Below are 5638 nucleotides of genomic sequence, written 5' to 3'. Positions count from 1 at the left end.
GTAGATAGATAGATAGATAGATAGATAGATAGATAGATAGATAGATAGATAGATAGATATTCCTAGTTGCAAATATGATATAATGTCCAATCCACAGTGGGAAGCATCTGCCTTTGCTCTGAGTCCTGATCCAAAGGACTTTGTTGTGATGGCCCACATATACCTAGCCAAAATAAATCAGTTCTGATCCAGTAATTTTTATGACTGATCTTACAGAGTTTCTCATGTTATCCACTAAATCTGTCTTTTTATTCACTTGATGATGACTGAATGTGCTTAGGCTGTAACTTGAAAAGGAATTTCGTGAGTAGAAGGGTGTTAGGCACAGGAATGCGTTAGGGAGGGAATTTATGGAACCTGATTTATTTTTAAATTAGTTTAGATGATTATCTGCTTAGGTTGCTCTAGATGTGACTTTGCCTTAGGTGGGGGGATAGCCCAGATTTCCTTTCAAGTTTCTTATTGGCTCTAACAACCTCTGATTGGAATTTAAAAATTCATATTTTCAGGGCTGTTTGAAATTCTTTTCTTCTCCATTTCCTAGAAATACTGTCTGTCGAAAAGAAGACATAGGAAAGAGTATCTCTATAGTGTTGTAGCAGAAGACATAGCAGAACACAGCCTTTGAATAATTAATGAAAATATTTGTCTTATATACTGGATAATCCTGAGACACATAAAAACTCATCGCTGTTTATTTTTACTTTCCTGAGAAACCATAGTAAAATGTCTTTTTCTCACCTAAATGCTCCTAGGTACACAGACATTAGGGGTTCCTTTGGTTTCTCTATTTTGATAATTATTTAACCTCTTGTAGTTACTTTCTTTATTCCCAAAAACATTATTGGACATATACTTTTGAATTTTGAAAAAGTGACCTAAGTATAGAAATAACCTTCCCTGGATATAAGAATGGCTGTTGACTGGGCAGTGGTGTGTGATGGACCACCTCCCCTAGGAGCAGAGAGGGAGGAAAAAAGCATTTGACTTTTTGTAATATAACATATATCTAGTCTTAGTAGAAAGGTATATATATATATATATTTTTTTTTTTTTTTTGGTCACTTTTAAATGAGCATTTCTATATTTCTATAATGTTCACTGGGAAATTTGTTTCCCTAAGGCCGGAAGTCTGGGCCAGAGGCAAACCCTTTGAAGTTTGTCTCCCTTCTTCCTTTGTACATTAAAATAAATCAAAACACAACTCTAATCCCTTTATGATACTTGACAACCATGGACTATTGTTCTGCCCTACATCAGCAAAATCACTCTTTCTCACTGAACTGGGAGTTTTCTAGGATTGCCTTTTTACCTCCAGTATGTTTTAGGGGCAGAGACATGACACAGTAGCAATACTAGTTTCTAGCGGGTGGGGGATGAGTAGCTGCCAGAGCCTGAGCACAAACTCTGGTATTTGGGCTTAGTTTGCACCGTTCACTTTCACTTTCACTGAATGTGCTGCTGCATTTGTCTGGGGCTCACTTTCCCTCTTGCTTTCCCTAAGCTCTTTAATCACCGAGATCCATAATTGTTCTCCATAACGAATACATAAGGCAAATTCTTTGGATGGTTTGAGCTGTAAATATGAGGAGTCTGGGTGGCAAACCTGTGTATGGCCACTCAGCTCCCTTTGATGTCACCGGTGCTGAATTCCATATATATCAGGAGTTTGAGCCAGGCCACAAGGGAAGCTGCATCCCTCTTCTCTCTTTACCCCCCATCTTTTTGGAATGAGTTTATGTTTTAATATTTTAAAGTCTTTTTTCCATATACAAATACAGGTATAGAAATTAACTTAAAATCAGGGTATCTGCTCTATTTTGTCAGAGCAATGAGGGAGAATAATGGGGGGAAAAAATCCTGGAAGAATTTTCCTGCACAGGGAAGAACTGATGGCAACCATTTCTTTATGATCATCCTTGAGTTTGCAGCTTTTGTGAAACAAACCCCCTTATGCCATTCAGAATGCCATTGAAACATTTAAATAATACATTAAAGGGGAAAAAAAAAAAAACCTTGTTTAACAGTAGTTTATTTAGAGGCTGCACAAGTAACAAAATCATGTTATAGGGTAAAATAAAAAGCCACAGCAACCCACCCTATCAGGGCCTTTCCTTTTGCGGGAAGCAGGCCAGATGTTTAAACAATATTGCGGGATGTGTGCAGGCCACAGCGCTTGGAGGCCTTGGGAAAGAAATCATGTCTGCACCCCTAGCGTTTCACAGTTTTAGACCCCTGACCTAGAAACAGTTTAAACAGATGTTTAGTTCAAGGGATTTATGTCGACATTGAATTTTTTTTTTTCTTTGGAAGTGGCTGCCTCAAAAATTGGAGCTTTTTCCTAGAAAAAGGACCAGAGAAACAACACATCTCACCACTTGGTAGTTTCATGTTGTCCTGGTGCAACAGGAACAAAACCAACCAACAAACACACAACCGCTTCATCAGCCACTACTGTTCACGTGTATGAGCATCTTTTTATCCCCCTCTCTCAGTTCTGTGTATGGTGAGTACAGACTTCCAACAGGAAGAGTTTGCTAAAGGAGAAAAGTCCTCGGAAAACCCCTTTTGATGATGAACCAGCATAAATTGTGGCTTTTCTTCCTCTCCTTATCTCCAACCTTCTTTCCCCTCCTCCTGCCCTCTCTCCCCTCCAAATCTCCTCCTGCCCCTTCTCCCAGAAATGATTCCTCCCAACTTTGAAGCTGGTGTGTGGAGTTCATTCTATGACTGGAGTCAGTCAGGAACGGTGCGTTGCATCATAGTTGCCTTTTTGAAAGTGTTTATTTCATATCTGAAATGTTTTCATGTGCATTCGCTCTGCTTTGACTTGCAGAAGGAGAAAGAAAGTAGTTTTACTGGAGGCAAAACAGCCACCTGTGAAAACTAATTGCGTAGGTAGAGGTTTGATGGTATCTCTGGGAGGGATCCAGCAGGAAGAAAGTAAATGTTCTTAATCTACAAGGAAATCACCTGTGTGCCAAACTGACCCTCTTCATCAAAGCCAGGGTTGAAATATGTCATCAGGTCGGTGGCCTGTGTTTAGGAGGCCGCGGTGGCATTAAGGGCTGACATGTGATATGAATGGTCTACAGTTACTTTCAAACGAAAGTTTGAGATGTGGCTGCTTTTGAGTTCCTTCTTTCTTCCCCTTCATCAAGTTTTCGTTTTAGTCTTACGTTCTGCTGTCTTGGCTTTTTTTTTTTTTTTTTTTTCCTTTCCTCTCCTTGATCCCACCAGTCTAGTATACCCAAGTGTTCCTTGCCATTAAAAGGGCAAAATGTACTGTGATGGAGAAACAGGGATCAGTGATACAGGCTCCCTTTTGTCACTATCTGGGTAGCTCTCTGAACTGATTGTCCACAAGTTTAGAAAGAGCAGGTCCCATGGGGCTATACTATGTACCCGCCTGTTACCTCTGTCTAAAGCCAATCAATCTGTGATTGGTCTTCCAGGTGGCAGGGTCTGACCTCTCTTGCAAGAGTCTATATTTTGCTGGTCACTCTAGGTGGAAGTCAGCTATAGTCTTGGTACTAGATGTTCTCCACTCACACACCTACATGCGGCCTTAGCTGTGCGGCCAGAAAAGCTTGACAGCACGTATCTGCATGCTAGTGACTTTTCTAAATGGCTGTCTTCCATGGGAAATGAAAACTCTAGAGAAGGGGGGAAAGTCCCTAGTATTTGAAGCACCTTGAGATTTAGGGAGATTTGGGGGAAAAGTCAGACCATCCTTCTAGGAGCCCAATAAATTTTTTTTTTTAGAAAGCGACTAGTGAGTTTTATAAAAGCTGTATAAATTAAATAAGAACATGGATTAAAAGGACAGTTACATGATTTTTAAAAGGAAGCGTTTTTGTTTGGAAGACTTTGGACACATTTCTTAATGTGTCTTCACGTCTGGGGTGATCTGTAGTCAGCCCGGAGTGGGGCCCTGGGTGCAATCACACGGACGCTGAGCCGCCCAGGGGAGCTGTTCAGGAGGAGGCCAGAAGGCTCTCTTGCAGGCTTCACTGCCTTTAGCTTTCACTGTCTGGAAGTAACTGGATCCGTGTCTCTGAAGTCCGTGGGCCCTCACTTACGTCAGTGCACTTTGACTCCTCCTGCCTATGCTCCGTACTCCTGTGTCTTGCGGGTCCTGTCAGGATCCAGCAGTTCAGTCCTGCGCTTGTTCATGAGAGCGCTCCCTTGGAGCCTCCTACTTGAAACTGTCATCAGAGGCTGTTCTGCAAAAGCTAAACTCGAACCAGTGTGAACCGATCTGGAGGTGATATTGGATGCTCAGTTCTCAAATTCAAAATACCTGATTTCCATCAATACCATTCAGACAGAAGACCCTTCCAACCATAATATATCACAGTACCCCTGGGCCCCTTTTTCTAGAGCCTAAGCCAATGGACCCCCACTTGTGTGAGAAATTTCTCCTCCATCATATGTAAGATAGGATTTTGTTCAGGGCCGTCTACAGTTATGTCCAGTTTATTTCCATGATGCCTAAACACTTAGACCATTTTGATATATAATAGACCCTTGACATTTATGAGAGATTTTTCCAAGGATGATCATGAGTTTCTAAACTTACAGGTAGCTCTGTGGAATATAATTTCTTCCCCAGGTATCTGTATTTGGGCAAGAAGCACCACTTCTGTAGGCCTTTTCACTTTCTCTTCACTTCTATTACCACCACAAGTAATTGGCTTTTCTTTCAGTGGCCTTTTATTTTTTAAACAAAGAAACAATGTCATAGCTTCATGAGCTTTCTGTGTAACAATGAATAGAGAGAGAACAACAAAATCACTCTGAGATATGGCTGTTGAATTGTTGGCCGGGTTCATACAATACCTAACTGAATCTTTTCAGTCTTGCGTGCCTGTGGTTCGAATTTGTCCTCAGCAAAATGACAAATTTGGTTATAGAATTCTCCCTCTCTCCTTATAGAACTTTTATGAATAGTTCATGCATCTTAGAACTTGGTTTGGGGAAGCACTGGTATTCTGTAGCAGCCCCTGAATGAAAGCAGATCCTAGAAAGAGGGTGTCGTAAAAAGAGCTAGGGATGATATGTTTGTTAGTCCTGGGGTTCAATTTCAAGTGTAGCAAGTGTGTGTGTGAATGTGCACATAGACAGGTGCATATGTATCTATTATTATAATGTTTCCATGTGATGTACTTTAAAATGGAATGACATCCTTACTGACCTGATTTATGAAGCCACTGTGTAAAACTTTCCAAAAAGAGTACTTAGGAAATGAAGGTATAACAGAAAAGTAAACAGCTGGAATAGTGGGACTGTTGCTCAAAGTAGTTTCCTAGTTCGCATCAACGTTCAGCAAACTCTCATTTAGAACGGCTTCCACTGTAAGACATCCAGGGGCAAACTCAAAAATATATTGCTGGTAGCAGGAGCAGAAAGAGAATTCACGAGGCATGTAGTCGTGAGACTTCCTCAGGGTTCATCCAAGAAGTATGGGCTAGTTTTATGCTAGCTCCTTGTTCTGTGGCGGAAGCAGAACAGGGCCACGTACCCCAGATGGGTAGAATGTTCTCAGATACTCTAACGCCATCCTGTTCTCACCTACCAGCAAAGCTCTTTGACTGGAAGGGCTGAATTATTCAGCATAATTCTGAAAGCATTGTTC

The 5638-nt window shown here is 41.1% G+C and overlaps 1 protein-coding gene and 1 long non-coding RNA gene across 12 annotated transcripts in view; both read left to right on the top strand.

Annotated features, from left to right (window-relative positions):
* Window positions 1-5638, top strand: part of NFIB (nuclear factor I B) — a 236558-nt gene that overhangs the window by 48864 nt on the left and 182056 nt on the right. The gene's annotated exons all lie outside the window — the stretch shown is intronic.
* The window catches only part of LOC309663684, a 70506-nt gene that overhangs the window by 41039 nt on the left and 23829 nt on the right, over window positions 1-5638 (top strand). Inside the window, exon 2 of the long non-coding RNA XR_014265404.1 lies at window positions 33-5638. This exon is cut by the window's right edge and continues 23829 nt beyond it. This is a non-coding gene — a long non-coding RNA (uncharacterized lncRNA). The remainder of the gene's footprint in view (window positions 1-32) is intronic.

Source organism: Balaenoptera physalus, assembly GCF_965194825.1.
Source record: "Balaenoptera physalus genome assembly, chromosome: 7".
Lineage (NCBI taxonomy): Eukaryota > Metazoa > Chordata > Mammalia > Artiodactyla > Balaenopteridae > Balaenoptera > Balaenoptera physalus.
Note: the sequence above shows the minus strand (reverse complement) of the source record. Positions and strands in the feature narration are given on the sequence as shown.